Below are 16,541 nucleotides of genomic sequence, written 5' to 3'. Positions count from 1 at the left end.
TGTATACATAAGAAATTTGCAGAATAATAATATAAGAATTCTTGCTCCCGAAACTTTTAATGGGCTTCATAGCTTACTAAAATTGTCAGTCACTAGTTTAAAAAAGAAATATACTTTACTACTTAAATAAAAATTAAAATAATGTAACTTCGTAATTAAAGGGATCTAAGTAAAAACGAATTAAGTAATTTCTTTCCAGAAACTTTTAAACAATTAAATCGTTTGCACTATCTGTAAGGTTAATAATTTTTACTCTATAATATACACCAATTATTATTTGATATAATAGAAAGTTAAATGATAATAAAATCACTTCAATTAGTAAGTCTTTCACCGAGGAGTTAGCCTCAGTTAAATTTATGTTGGTTATTTTTCTATCTTGCTTTTATTTATTCGTTATGTTTTAAATACTAATTTTATATTAATGACCTAAATTGGTTTTCTAACTGCATACAAAATTTTATTGTTACACTTTTCTAATTTTGCAATTCTCCTCGTGAATCACCATTAAGGGATTTCTCAGAAAATAAAATATCTTTTTTAATGCCAAGAACTTTTGAGATGGCCTCTGGGATAACGGAACTGTAAGTTTAAGTCAGCTCATGGAGATTTCCATCTTAATTACCTCTTAATTTTTGAAAGCCATCTCAACCACAACATACTAACTGCACTCAATGATAACGTATTTAATAACCTTCAACAACTTCGTTATTTGTTAGTACTTATATTTATAAGTCCATAATTAATAATACTATAACATTGTAGATAATATAGCTAAAAAAATATTCTTTAGTAAGCCTGTCGTTGGGAATTTTGCATTATATAATAAGTGCCGTATAATAGGTCAATCACCCATAACTTAATTAATTCTATCGCACCGGAAGCATTAACAGATATAACGGCATTGCAACAGCTGTAAAGAATATATAAAAAATATTATTATTTAAACGTTATTCTATTATTATGATATTTAGGGATTTGCGATTCAACAAAATTTCCACAATGGACCCAATAATTTTTTCAAAACTTACAAATTTAAAATATTTGTAATTATTTATCAAAAATAATAATAAGATAAACATATTAAAAACTATAGATCCCTGGAGGAAAACTATATCTCTGACATCAACTCAAAACATTTTAATTCTTTAACAGCGTTAAAATATATGTAAGAACTATTATATATAAAAGTTGTAATTTGTTAATTAGCTCTGTGTTTTCATTTAATGTTTATTTAGTGGTAATAAAAAGTCGTCGAATTTTGCATTCCTAAACTTACTTTTATGTAGGATACATGAAATAAACCTTCGATATATCTGCACTAAAAAGACTAAACAAATGTGTAATTTTAAGGTTTCTTGTTAAAAATTTAAGTAAATAGGGGTTGGCAAACTAAACATACTTGAGCTACACTATTAAAATATTTGTTGATTTGTTTCTTTCCTTTCACATGTTAATAGTGTTGATTTTGAATTAGAGGAAAGTTTCACATATATGGAAGGCCGACGGTGTCTAAGAACTATAGCCGTACCTTCAGCTATAGTTATTTAGTAGTTTCAAGGCTACCTAGCCTACCACTTTTGGTACCCTCACACTACTTGAGCTGGTATCAAGATTAATCCTCAACCTTCTATAAAGTAAACGGGCAGGCCAGATAAATTAGTTTTTATAAGCTCTTTTGGTTCAAAAACCACAAATAGGAGAACTAATTTGCTGTAGTATATTTAAAACCTGTAAAATTCAGCGAGGGTGTTTTCTCCAATTGTATTGATATATAATTTATGTCGGGGTGGGGGGAAGGGTAATCTTTAGGCTGAGATTTACAATAAATGATAAATATGTTTTTAATTTATAGTCTTTTTAATACTTGCAGAAATTATAAGCATTTCAAATTATTTTTTAGGGATCTCTCTGAAAACTTTTTATCATGTATACCTTCAGAGGTTTTTCACCAACTTTCAAATTTAAATCACTTGTATTAATACTTAACTAATGTATATCTAAGTTCTGACTATATATTTTATCCGTCAAAGATACTTGAAAGGCAACAAGTTCCGTCAGTTGATGGAAAAAACTTTTGAAAAACTTACAAACCTAGAGACATTGTAAACAATACTTTTATGTTGCTAAATAGAAGACCAATATTAGCCATTAGAGGTAAACATAAAGTTCTAAGTAAATTTTTTATTCCTCTTAGGAATCTTGCTAATAACTCTCTGACCGCAATAGCACCAGAGTTATTTAAAAATCTTACTAAACTGGAGACTTTGTACGAATTGTAAAATTATTGATATTTTAATGTACTGATCATTAATAATTATCCATCGTAAAGTAAACAAAGTTGTTTCAAAAACAATATTTCTTGTATAACATAGAGACCTCTCCAACAATTATTTATTTTATATTGAAACAACCACTTTCCGGACTTTAAAATCATTGAAAAACTTGTATTAATAAGATATTTGGATTCTTTGTTATAGTTTTTTAAATAAAAGCAATTGTTATTTTTAGATTACTGGAAAATAACGACTTCCGGTATATAGCAGGAGGGACTTTCTACAATTTATTGGCTTTACAAACACTGTATTTTTATGTGATTGCTAGTAATGTAAGCCATATAGTTTAAAATGACCTTTTATAAATAGGAAAATTACATTGTCCAAAGAGCTCTCCTGTTGTTCAATTTTACATAACTATGAAACTTTTAAAAGATTTAAAACACTTACAACCGAGTGTACAATGGACGGAAGGGTTGTCGATTTCTCAGTTGTCTCTTGTTCTGCCCTAGGTCCCAGCGATAGGATTATATGAAGATTTGGGATAAATAAACGATTATAAAATTACTACGTTAAACTTTTTGATTGTTTGAGAACAAGTAATGGTTACTAGTGCTCTAAGTAAGGGGAGCAACCTTAATATGTCACTCTACAGTTTTTAATATTTTTATAAATATATTATATTATTTTCATAATTTTAAGTACACGAGAACTTCAGGTTTAAATTAACAGTATATTATTGTTTCTACTTAGGTTTCCTTTTTGTCGGTTATTTAAATTATCTAGCATAGCTATTTTGCTTTATTAGAACCATTAAGTTTTTAAGAATACGACTACAAATTACCTATTACATTGTGTAATTAAAAGACATCGTAATAACTTCCAATTTTTATTAAAAAAAAAAAATTATATTGTGGTAACTTATTGATTATCTAAAGGTATTTTAAAAATTAAGTTCAAGCGACCATTGAATGGTTTACCTAATTTCTTTTATTTTTACATTGTTGAGTTTTTATGGTTTATTTAAAAAAACAAATCTACTTTTATGAACATGTAGTTTTCAATGCATTATTATTACTTTTTTATTTTACTAGTTCACGAAAACAATTTTATCAACTCTTTGTGTAATTAATGGGTTATTTAGTTACACTGCTATCTTGCCTAGGAAGCTATAACAAATTCCTTGAATATACAATTTTTAGTAGTTTAAAATTTTTAAAAAAAAAAAAAAGAAAAACTTAAAGGGGTATATAAAGAAGATTTCTAACCAGAAAAGAGGTTAGTTTTCGATAGGAGACAAGCTAATAGTTAAAAAAAAAGTAATTTTATTGATTGTTATATCTCATTACTATACTAAGGTCATTTATGTGTGTATAATTAAACTTCTAAATCTATATTTTTTGAGTGAGAGATTAAGAAGGTGTTCCTTCTTCCTTAAAAGTCAATGTCTAGAAAGAAAGTACATCACCAAAACGATAAACAGCTTTAGTAAGGCTACTTAAAAGGTAGGGCATGGATAAGTAAACTCCATTACTGGCTACGTAAAGTGCACATCAAATAAATATAAGTTACTAGTACTATTATAAATACTGTTAATATATTAAAATTTTTATTAATGCCATATTAGTAATATTATCCAAATATTGTACTATCCACTGTTCTTATAATAACAGTTAGAATTTATTAACATAAAAACCATTTAGAGTAGAAGATTACATCCGCTGAGAGAAACATAAAATTTGTAATTTAGCTAGTAGTCCGCCACGATTGTCTCTATATTCTCTGGGCAATTTTCAGCTTTGATTTTTGGTAAATGAAAAAGTCCGTAGTAATTGCACTGTATCTATGTTGGATGCCAAGGTCGACTGAAGTGTAACTCATTACTGATACAATAATAGCTTTTATTTAATATTGTTATTAAGGGATTTTCCCTTTCTATTCAAATATTAATTATCTAACTCTGAGGTATTTGGGTTGTTTACTAAGAAGAAAAGGCTTAAAAGTAGAAATTAAATAACTAAATCCCTTCTTTCTTTTTCCTTAACGTGAGCATAGCATGAATTCTTAGAGGGATTAACGTTTGGTTTCCTTACTTAATAACAAGCCTTCTAATAAATTGTAACTTGCAATGCAATATGTGGTAACTTTAAACTACTGTAAACAAAATAATTGGCATCAACGCCAAGTAAAATTTGAATGGCAACAAAACGATTGAAATTGTATAAGAATCCCTGGAGGCCTTAATATATTAGCTACTTTGCAGGTGTGTAATTAGCAAGTGACTATATAGTGATAGTGGCGCGGTTTAACATTTAACATTTTTTTCCCCTCTCTCGCATGGTTGTGCAGAGACCTGTCTCTTGCCTATAAGTAGCGTCGCTGGATTAGTAAAAAACATAAAAAAAAATTAGTTTCTACAATTTCATTAAATTTTGGCAAAATCGAGTTGGAGGATGATTGTTAAAGCTGTACCTGATAAGAGTGGCCTACAAAACATATAACCGTAAAAATTAGTAAGAAAGTTTAATAACGACATATCATCCATTATCATAGAAGGACTCTGCGATAAAATCCTGAGCTCTAGTAAAAATTTTGGAATGTTTTAATAAAAAGGTCCGCAGGGCAAGTGGACCATTCATCATCCTAGACACTTGTGCAATAAAGGGAGTGAGAACTCCGAAAGGGGGAACTTTTACGGAAGTTATAGAGTTTGAAGGGATAGCTGTGGAGGAAGCAGTAGTTTAGCATTGGTCAACTCAAAGTCTTTGTAAGCTCATGTTAGGTACAGGCTTTAAAGAAAGTATGCTATGTTGAATTGGGTCAGAAAGAGAAATATACATATAATTAATTAAAGAGCGTCTCATTTAGTGTTTAAAGGTATGTCGGTGTAATTTGTGAGCCCGCATGAGTTAAATAATGTGAAAAAGCGGTTATCAGCCCTCGCAGTAAAGCAAGACTTCCAAGGGGTGTTGACTTACTGTCTGGCAAGAGGAAACCATAGTAAATATTATATAAGTTGATTAATGCATTTGAATTTACTGCAATAATTTATTTAATTGTTTTTAACATTCTGGAAGGTTAAGCCTTTTTTTTTAAACTAACTACCTTCGACTAAGAGAACACAAATACGGTAGTATGCATGCCACCTACGATTTAACCCTCACAAATATTTATGTAATTTGAATAAAAACAAGCTTTCTTTTTATAGGTGGTTTTTGGCTAAATGAAAATTTCTGTTCAGGTTACTATTAGCTCTTTACTTGTGCAAAAAAAACTTAACCGAGTATATAGAGCCTTGAGATACTATGGCGACGCGTTCTTACTACATTAAAAAAACTTTTCCTCCAATAATCTTCACTCCCTCGCATCTAATGCAGTAGTCAATGTTAAGTCGTTAGTAATAGCTTTTGGTTGCGTAGATCTAAACCCCCACTTCGCGTAGTTTTACGATTTAAATATAGCGCCTATATTATTTATAAAAAAAGGAATTAGGTGTAGAAATCTTAATTAAATTATTTCGTACTACACACAAAAGATTTCAATCTTTTAAGGAGTATCTTATTTTATGGTATATAAGCTGCTTGCGCCCACGCGCGCATAAACATATTTATAAATGATGGATCGGTTTTTAAATTATATTTTACACGTAATCCTCAAATCTAACTTTTAATTGATGTATTTATCAGTAATACACCATTAGAGTTGTTTAATTTAGTTAAAATATGCATTTTAAGTTTTCTCTTGTTTTCTTTTTTTCCCTTTTTTTCCTTATCCTTTAACATTTTTTTAGGCTTCGCCATGGTCGATTGGTTGATCCTGCTAGTAGTCCTAAGCCATGCATGCTTAGTGTAAATGGGAACATTAATACAGTAAAACTCCAAATGACACCTCTAAGCTAATTAATTAGTTTATTAATTTTTACTCTTTAATAATATAATCAACAGCTTTACTAGGTATATATTGGTTATAATAGTTTCTCCTTATTTAATTCATTTATTCTCTTTTTTTGATTTTAAAGTGCTTTTTGGACATTTTACATTGTGCTAGTTCTTTTTTTTCCTTTATAATTTCATAGAAATTTTAAAATAAGGTCCTTTTTGCAGCTTCATTTAAAACTTTTTGGTTTTTGTACTCACTATCGGCTTGTTTAACTCTTTCTATCTATTTTGTATATAACCTGCAACTAAACAGTTGTTTAACATGAACATAAATATTACCCAGGTCAGCAGTAATAAACTACATCCTTTCTTTTTTTAAGTATAGGCATATTACGGTTAAATCCTTAAAATGCTTAAATCTGCTTAATCTGTATTACCCTGTTCAAGAAAAAATTGAGCACGGATGCTCCGGAAGGTATATCCCTTCCAGGCAAAAAAATGACTGACTCGAATCACTTAGAACCAGCGGAGAAACACGCTTTGAAACTTTGTAGTCAACCTTAGTTAACCTATATATTCTCTTTCCATATCCTTTTTTGGAGTTTACCCTGAAAAATCACTTTAGCAATCGCTCCTCCTTTGTGTGTACTTTCTGAAAACTAGTGTTGCTTCCACGTTGTACATTAAGCTTTGAGCTATACTTCTTGCACCTTTTCTTATGACTTAAATTATGATTTTTTTCCTTTCTCCGTCAGTTTGTGCTAAGTTCAAATGGTGTGCGAGATGAAGCTTTTATATTTTTTTATCTTTATAACGGGGCGCCCACTTCGCCACTCATGAAAAACTATAGTTATAGTATTCTGTCGCAGCAGTAGTAGACATCTAAGTCAGGACAGATCTTAAACTTTGTATTCTTTACTTTGTGCCTAACTTTACGCAAGAAGCCAAGTTTGAAAGTGTTGTGTAGTCGGCCTATTATTTAACACGGCGTCTCTGCTATGAATCTAGCATGCGCCCCTCTCCCCATTATCATTAAATGTTATATTGAATGCGACCAATGCATGATAAATTTTGTTTTGCATTTCATCGCTTAAAAAGATAACTAAGACTTCCAACCTAAAGGTGATAGGGTTGACTAGGTCACCTTTATATAAAAAGCCTATCGCATGTTTCCTCTTAAAGTTACTTCTGCTTATACATCCAATTTTTATGTTCTGTTTCTATCCCGACCTTTTCTTAGGTACTTTTTCCGCCTGTGCATAGCTTTGATATAGTTGCGCATTAGCTCCTCTTACTCTAGGATCTTAGCTCTGTTAACTATTTTTGCTCAAAGTTAAATAATTTACTTTTTGTTTATTTCTCCTTATTATATATTCAACTCCTATAAGTTCACCTTTGGGGCCCTTATTATCATCAGGGAACTTACGCTCTCCAGAATCGGAGCATCTGCTGCTTTGGCCCCACGACTTACTGGCAATAGCCTATACTTGTCAAGTGAGGTAAAATAAGCTCTTACCCGTTTGACAGGTCGTCTTGGTTGCTTATTATGAGGTTTTTATGTCAAGAACTCCAACTTGCTTCCCTGTCTACCAGTTTTTTACGCAATGCTTAAAAACCTATGAATGGCTTACTTAGCACACCTTTCGATTAGCAAAAGACTTTTGCTTGTTGCTAGATCTCCACCTCACCAAAAAAGTGTACGCCGACGCTAAGGAGGTAAATTTTTTTTTTTAATAGAAGGGGTAAGGGTTAAGGTTATATGAATTTATTTACTTGATTTGCCCTAGTACAAGCTTAAATCTAATTTTTACGTTATCACCATGTTAAGAGCTCGTAACTTCGATGTTTTTAACCTTACGAGCTCCAGAAAATACCATTACTAAAAATTAAAAAGGACGACAAGTTCTGTACCAAAAAAAAGACAATGTGCTTACAATATTTTTCTCTCTAAATGTTCTTGCTTACTAATATAATTAGTACTTACGCCGTGCTTTCCTACTTTACCTTTTTTTTTAAGTTGTAAATTATACTAATTTTTTTTTTAATATTTTAACTCGCAATACTACGGCAGTTGTGATAATTGAATAAAAAAAATTTTTTTTTGAAAGTTAATTAAATAATTTTGTTATAAATGACCTATTTGATCTTCCAGTCATTTTTTGAAACAATTAAACCAAGGTTTTTTATTATCGGATTAAGAAAAATTTTTTAACTTAGAGTTTTACTACTTAAAAAATATTTTTATCTTAGCCTTTTTAAGTACAAACTAGTTATAGTTAAGTGTGATCCAGGACGATTTTACCTTCTTAAAATGTAAAACCCTTGATAGAGAGAAGAAAAACCAGTCAAATTAACTATTTTTTTAAAAAATTTACATTTTATCTTTTATTACGGTAGTGGTAAAATTAATTAAATTAGGTGAGGGTATGCTACAAGATATTTTATATAATTATTATAAAAAAAAATAATAAATTTTTATTTTCAAGTTTTTATTTTAAACGATCTTTACGACTATAAGTTTATGAGTTGTTACTTTTTTAAAGTGGAACCTCATTAATAAAATTAATAAAATTATTAAAAATTTTAAGTATTTTTTGGGTAAGGGTAAAAGTTATGAAGTGTAAAGAGCACTTTTTTTAGTATATAAAGTTTTATATGAATTAGAAAAGTCATTTTTGTTTAAAAATTAACTTCAGGATCTTGAAAGCCTCAATAGCTGTATTGTTTAAATAATATAAGCTTGAAATTTATAAGTAAATCTGGAAGCACGACACACTCAGTTGTTGACTTTGTTTCAATTATTCATAATTTTAAGTAATTATTTAAACTGCTGCAATAGTAAGTATATCCTTCCGAGCCCATTCGAAATTATAAAGGTGTAAGTTTTAAATAATTTATGAAAAATTTTCTTTAAATATCAAAAAAGAATTAACTAATATAAATATATAATAAGCATCTTTTAACTAAAGGATCCGAGTTGTGTTAAATATTTAGGATGGTTTGCCCTGTTTTATAATAAATATTACTAAATTCAAGTTCCAAAAAAAATTAAAATACCTATTGAAGAAGAAGATTTCAATAACAAGCGAAACATTTGCCAAAGACCCTTAATTCCTCCAGGTATGTAAGCTACCAGAAAACTAAAGAAAAAGGGATTTAAAAAAGAAGATAAAACTAACAACGAATGTAATACTATATTAAACTGCTTATCTGGAAACCCGTGCACACCAGGGCCAAAAAAATTTTCTTCTTATAAAAGTAGTTAAAAGTAATGAAGTAACGGTGCAACAATAAAAAATAGTACGTGAAGAGCAAAGTAAAGTGCACCAAACATTGTTCCTAAGTATAGAGCGGAAAATGGGAGTTTTTCATAGTGAAGAAGGCTTAAAAAATATTCTTGAGGGCCTCTTATCAATGCTAAACTAAAATAATAGGTGCTTTTTATACAATTATATAATTAAAAAACCACTGTTACCAGGCTATTCCACTTAAGCTTCCAAAACAATGAAGCAGAACAAGTTTATGTGGCCTTAGCCATAAGATGGGAAATAAAAAAATTTCCTGTTTGGATTAAGTATGACCATAATTCTAAAAATAGTCAAGCTACTGGAGTATACCAAAGAAAATAAAAGAACGGAAGAAAGCAAAAGCAAAAAAAAAAGTAATATTCTTTGACGAAATGAGAGAGCACCACCACTCCAATCATTTAAGTTAACTAGGTCCGTATTCCTTATACAAAAAGGCATGTAAAACAAACGTTAACTTATTAATATTAATCCATACAACCAGCCACCAAAAGGCAGTTCCATCTCGAAGCCAACTCACCAAGTTTAAGGGTTATACGTCAAAGTAAATAACTATGGAGACAACGCAACCTTGCGCTATGAAAGTCAGTTCATTAGCGCAAGGTTAGAGCGATGTCTAAACGCTAATTTTTAGTGTACATTTGTATTGTTATCTAGCAATATTCCTAGTTTATTATTAGTTTGATAGGTCGAAACCCGAAACAGACTAAGCTTACCATTAAAAGCCCACAAAAACTCCGAATACGACTGACTGACCTGCTTTAAAGTTTGTGTTTTCTGGTTTTTAAATTCTTATTGTTGGTCAGTTTTTAACTTCACTAGTTAATAATAATATTTATTTGAAGTTATTTAATTTACTTACATATAACTTCATTATGTAGAGAATAAAATTCTCTGTCAACCTGCCGAATGGTAATCATAGTAAACCTTAGGATCTAAGACATGTATTTTAGAAGTTTGTATAAAACAACTTGAGTACTAGGTTGGTCTTATATTTGTTACAAAACTTTCTAAACTTCAGTAATTTTTCGCTGATCTTGTTTGTTTAATTAAATGTGAGACATCAGAAATGTGTGGAGGTAGCGTTAAAGATTTACAAAACTTCAGATTTTAAATAGAGAGAAGCACGTCGGTTTCGACATTGTCAATAAACTCAACCCCTGATTACGGTTAAGCCCAGAAAACTGCACAAGTATTTAACTAAATATAACTCGTTAGGGAGTAACTTGCAAAATGGTTTTATAGAAGAAAAATAATATCCAAGTATGTGATATAAGGACACATTCTTTAAGTAAAGAGATATAATTTGGTGAACTAAGGGAGATTCTTATAAATTTTTATCTACAAGACTATTAAAGCTATTTAAAGTTGTTTTAAGAAAGATGTGGTCATGGAGAACCAGTAAATGAGAGTTACACCGACTAAAACTTGAACTCGCGACATTAATTGTACGCGGCAATGCTGTTATTACTAAGCTACGTTGAGTAGTCTTATTTAATGGCTGCTACTTTACGTACATCATTAATTATAAACTGGTGCTCTACCTGACCTAGCCAATGAAGGTAAGAGTGCAATATATATTTTTAAAAAAGATCAACAGTTAATATAAACAATAAAAAAAACTCCTCAGCTCTTTTGGATTATTGTGTTTTACTAAACTTTTTTAACATATAAAGCACAGCTAATTATAATTAAAGCAGTTGATCTTTTAGAAGTAAAATCTGTCGCGTAAGGTTTGAATTAACCTTACCATTTGACTTCTCATCTCATCTCTATTTGAAATTACGTAGTTTTGATCCCTTAGCAGTAGTTTTATGTTCCATAATACCTTACAGAAGTAGTTGATAATTTACAAAACCATGTAAGAAAATATATATTGACGACTAAAAGAATGTAAACTAACTAACTAAATATTCATTAGTTGATTTAAAATGTAGGAAATTAACGTTATCCCATCGTAAAGTATATAAAAACGAACCAGAATTTGATTAATTAGCGTGCTTTTAGTAAATCATTTTGCACATTTACAACATGACTTTTAACAATTTAAACTATACACGCTTTTACTCTCTACTAATTTTGTTGAAAAAGCACTCTTAAATTCTATCGAAATCCTAGCGCCTGTATAAATTTTATTTTATAATTTTACTTAACACACAAAATTTTCAGTGGGTTATTATTTATTCAACTTACTGACTTTAATAAATTTGTTTGCAGCGAACTTAATAACTAAAAATGGTTGTCAAAGTTTTATTATAAAGGTGGCATCTAACATTTTACGCGTATTCAAGTTAAATAATTGATGACTGAGCTTGAAACGTTTTTCTTAGAGTTAAACTTTATTTTAAACAAGTATCAAAAGTAAATCACTTTTTAAATAATAGGTATTTTCGCTAAAATAATAAGAGCACATAAACATATTAGAACGATAACATAATTATTTAACGGATAATTTATTCACTATAATCACAATCCCTATATCTAGCAGTAAACAAAAAGAGTTGAACTAATAACTAAAAACTTTCAAGAAATACAAAATTGGTCTAAATCTGTAATACGATAGTTTTTTTGCTTTCTATTTTTTGCTCGCTCTTTTTTATATAACTTCAATGGATTTCTATTAAGGTTAACATGCGTCTTTTTAATAAACAGCATGCCAAAAAGAGTTGTTCTCCTAAAGGGGAGTAATTTTATTTAAGTTAACTGATAAAAGTTAAGAAATAAGATGCTTTCAATATTAAATTGATTTTTACTACGCTGACGGTCTTTTTACCGAAATGTAGGAACTCTATGAACTAGCGGTAACGATCAAATATCCTAATAGTTCTGGTATTAAAACTTTTCAAAAAGTTAATGCAGCTAAATTTTTCTTATTGCGAATAGATGGACCTAACGCTAGACATATTCGGAGTAGCATTATTTAGAAAGAAGCACAGACTACTCTTCCATTCCAGTATAAGAACCATTACGACTTGGTCCAGCATGAGTTGAGTTGTGACTTAGTAATAATATAAAAGTTAAGCTTTTATAATACCTAAAGGAGAAAGGGGTATCGATCCAATATTCTTAGCTTCAATGCAGTAATTGTTGACTAATAAGGCCGAACCAACACAAATGATGTGTCCTTTCAATAATTCACAGAAGGTGGTAAAATGGTTGAGATAGATCCCTTCCGATTCTCGGCCCATCATGCCTTAAATTACGCTCATGTTATTACTTTAAAAAAGAATAGCTGTTCTTTTATTTCTATTAAACGTTGTTTGTACTCTCTCTTGATCTCAAACCAGTAATTTCCATGCTTGAAGACAGCCTAAGATTTGCAAAGGATAGAAAATAAAGTAACAGATTGGTACAGTATCAGGAAAAAGGCAAAGGACAAGCTACTTTTTTTTGTTGATTTTTAACATTAGTCTCCGGGGTAGAACAACGCTCTTATAATCGGTACTAGTTGATTCTTACAGTCTCTTAACCGAATACAAAATCTTTGCTTGTTTTACATCATTTATTAATTATAAAGTAATAATACAGAAAAAGGCGACTAGAGAGGAGGTACACAAGAACCAAGTTGTCAAATGACAAGCTTGCATTTAACCAAGTAAATGATGGTTTAAAAAGGGTTTAAATGGCTTTTGTAAACGAAACAAGAGGAGCCAAGCTTAAAATTTAGAAGATTCCGATAACTTTATAAAACCGATGAGGTCTTTAACAAATTTTTTCTTCCTTGACCTCTTGGACTATTCATACTGCTCACCCTAATTCCTCCTATTGTAAAGTGAACTGCATAAATTTTTTTCCCACCTACCCCCATTTTTTAAGCCGGTAAAGTACAGATACTCGTGGCCCTACGGCTTTTACCAACTTGAAAAAAAAAAAATTTTTTTTAAAGTTATTAAATACACTTACTATTATTGAAAAGTTAGATAAGGTAACTGCCTTGAATCGCCTTCATATAAACTAATTATAACTAAAGTTACCTTGACAAACGCGACTTTCTTTCAATAACAATATTTTAAGCTTGGAACTATCTAAAAGACGCTTATCGTTAGTTACTCGAATAACCATTGTTGCCCTTTAAGCCTACAACACTGCATTAAAAAAGTTGCAAAGGCTCACTTTAAAAAGATGGTTTTTTTAGGAGAGGGGTCACTTTTTAAACATTTTGTTAAAACCTAAATGATATAAAGATTAAAACTAATTCTACTTTTAGTTTATGTTTAAATAATATTTATACTTAAATTATAAACATAATTTATATTGCCATTATACTTTTGGCACCAAATATCCTCATTCGAAGTTAGCTAAGTTAAATTATTAAAGGCCTCACGCTAAATATTAAACTACCTCCCAAACAAGGAAGCAAGGAAGCCCGTGTGGTTGCTGTTGCAATTAAAAACTAACAGTTTCACCTTTGTACGTTTATAACTTTTTTACTAAAATGGATTCATTAGCTGGTGATGAGGTGTATATATTGACTTCTTCTGTAGCTGCTTCTCCAGTGGTAACCTTCCCCAAATAAAATTGTTTAGTTGTAATTTTTTTAGTTAAGTTCTCTACAGGTTTATAAAAATACAGATAAGATAAAACTTATGTTAGACGCCAAGAGAATTCCTTATAAATTAATAGATGTTAGTCTCAAAGAAAACGAAACTATTAAAGAGTAATTCTCCTTTGCTTTCATAATAGTTCATATGCTGCTAATTTCTATTATTTTTATTTAAAAATTTCTCATTTTTGGTTCTTTTAAGGGAAATGCACAAAAAAAGTCAAAGCCGTGTATTACCTCAAGTTTTTTATAAAGGTAACTTTAAAGGGGTAAGTTATATTTATAAAACTTGTTAATAATTAAGCCTTCTTTAATGCAAATTTGTGGCAGCTTTACGATAAAATTGAAGAAGCTAACGAATGCGAAACTCTTAAAGATTTATTTTCATAAGTAATTCTTCTCAATTACGCCTTTTACAACTTTATAATAAAAGTTGTTGATTTAAAGCTTAATTTTGTAAAGCTTTAAGCTAATTAATATAATAATTTATTGTTATTTAAAAATTTAACTAAATTTTAAAAAAATTTTAAGAGCCACGGTAACACATTCCATAATATAAATACTTTGTAGTTCACATGCAACTATCAGTAATCCTTATTTATTATGTAGTTTTTAAAATATTTAATAAACTATGAAGGTTTATTTTTATTTAATTAAGTGGTATTTTTTGATTAGTCCAAAGCATGAAAGTTAACACCTACACTCATTTTAGCATACTTAATTATTATTCTTTTGAGCTCCCTTTTTGAGGAAAATTGTTTTGACTTTTTTAAAAATGTACCGTCCACTTTCTTACGTTTAAAATTTTAGTAGTATTACAATAGACTGTTAAAGATTAATCATATTGCCTTTAGCTTTAAATCTTTAAAATGCATTTGTATATTTTTTAGTATATTTCTTAAATTTTTCTTTTAAAATACTGCCTTCAGAGGGTAGATATTTGTTTCCTCTAAATTCTCAAGTTTAAAGTACTAGTTCAAGGTATATTACTAATAACGGAAATTATGTGAATTGAGATGCTCCAGTCTGCTAAAAAAGGACGAGAACTTTAAGTCCTGAGACCATAGCAATAGAGTCACCCTTTTTTAAGGTCCATTACAGGTCTATTTTTATAAAGTCATATAATAAATAATAAATTAATTAATTGTTTCCAACATTACATCATTAAAATAATTATAAGAGTGACGCTGCCTATTAGGTTCGTGGGAGTAATCCACCTCAAAATTATTTGAAAACTTAATTTCAACAAATTTAAAACAAATAAAAAAGGTGTCAAGCTATGGATACTTAGCAAATTTGCCTCTTTTCTCTTGTTTTTCAGTCTTTCTTCGGGTGGTTAATTGAAACTGTGTTGACTAGTACAGATATTAACTTTCATTAAAAAGGCAAAAAGGTCTCACTTCGTTTATAAAGTTAATTAAGGATAAGTTGATAATTAATTCATGAGATTGAGAAGTTCGTTAGCGCTACTAAAATTTCCCTTCGGGAAGAAGACTCAACTTTGGTAAACACGTTCTGCTTCATAAGACTATTAATATAAGTGCAGGAAAAGAAAAAAAAAAACTTTATGTTAGCCTGTTTGTTTGTTCTATCTAAAATAAATTTTAAACAAGCTAAATAATATTGAGCAAGTCCTGGCATACATAAAACAACAAACGCTAACCCAAGCAAATTAGTATTAGCAAATAAAGCTTTTATATTATTTATATATTTCTTTATAACTTTTTTAAAAATAAACTATAGCTTCCTGGGAAGATCAATGGAAAGTAAACTAACGAACATCTACTAAATAAAAAAGTGTTATGGGGCATCTCTTACTAATCTCTTTAACAATTCACATAATTTGGTTAAAGAGTGAACGCTATGATATAAAGTTCATATATTTACTGCTAACGTAGACGGAATCTTTTACTTCTAACACTATTCAACTTAAAACTCAACGTAATGCCGCTATAGAGGCACTTATTTGACAAAAGCCCAAAAATGCAAAAAAATAAAAAATAGAACTGTTAGAGGTAGCTTTAACTGTATATAAAAAAGCAATCCTTTTAATATTGTGAACTGTCAAACTTAATTAAAAAATAAAAATCCGTTTTATTTTTTAAAGCAATTTATTAGCAATTTAAACTTGTTAGTCCAATTTATTTATCCTCCGCTTAAATTTTCTTCCAACTTCTGAATTAATATAAGTTTTTTAATCATTTTCACTTTAATAATTAATTAAATTAAACTGTTTACTACTAGCATACACAGTTGAAAAAGAAACATAACTTATTCCAATAATTAAGTTATGGCTACAAATAATGCCACCAACTCAGTTGTGCCGAATAGTTTAAGAATAATAAAAAAAGAAATTTTTTCAAATCAAAAAATAATAAGGCGGGTGCCATCGAAATCAAAAATATTGAGTGAAAATTCTAAAAATTAAAAAGATGCTTGTAAACTCTACCCTCAACTGAGATAAATATAAAACCAAAAAATGTATATAAAAATAAAAATTAAGTAAAGTGAATTTAAAATGACTTCCATTTCTACTATA

The 16,541-nt window shown here is 29.4% G+C and overlaps 2 long non-coding RNA genes across 3 annotated transcripts; one reads left to right on the top strand and one right to left on the bottom strand.

Annotated features, from left to right (window-relative positions):
• Nucleotides 1–1,870: 1,870 nt before the first annotated feature.
• Nucleotides 1,871–2,795, top strand: LOC135145568 (uncharacterized). 2 transcript variants are annotated; one of them, XR_010283489.1, is made up of 6 exons: nucleotides 1,871–1,943; nucleotides 2,034–2,105; nucleotides 2,198–2,269; nucleotides 2,376–2,447; nucleotides 2,512–2,583; nucleotides 2,646–2,795. It is a non-coding gene; the product is annotated as an uncharacterized LOC135145568 (long non-coding RNA). The 2 variants fall into 2 exon arrangements; XR_010283490.1 differs by having other exon boundaries at nucleotides 1,916–1,975.
• A 6,309-nt stretch (nucleotides 2,796–9,104) lies between these two features.
• On the bottom strand, nucleotides 9,105–9,710 carry LOC135145567 (uncharacterized). The gene is made up of 5 exons (XR_010283488.1): nucleotides 9,630–9,710; nucleotides 9,459–9,576; nucleotides 9,348–9,403; nucleotides 9,212–9,294; nucleotides 9,105–9,159 (listed from the first exon to the last, which is right to left on the bottom strand). It is a non-coding gene; the product is annotated as an uncharacterized LOC135145567 (long non-coding RNA).
• Between the last annotated feature and the right edge of the window lie 6,831 nt (nucleotides 9,711–16,541).

This window comes from Zophobas morio, unplaced genomic scaffold, assembly GCF_036711695.1.
Source record: "Zophobas morio isolate AGI-343-1 ecotype UQ-CSIRO unplaced genomic scaffold, CSIRO_AGI_Zmor_V1 ptg000159l, whole genome shotgun sequence".
Taxonomy (NCBI): domain Eukaryota; kingdom Metazoa; phylum Arthropoda; class Insecta; order Coleoptera; family Tenebrionidae; genus Zophobas; species Zophobas morio.
The sequence above is the reverse complement of the archived record's forward strand: the minus strand, read 5'-3'. Positions and strand labels throughout refer to the sequence as shown.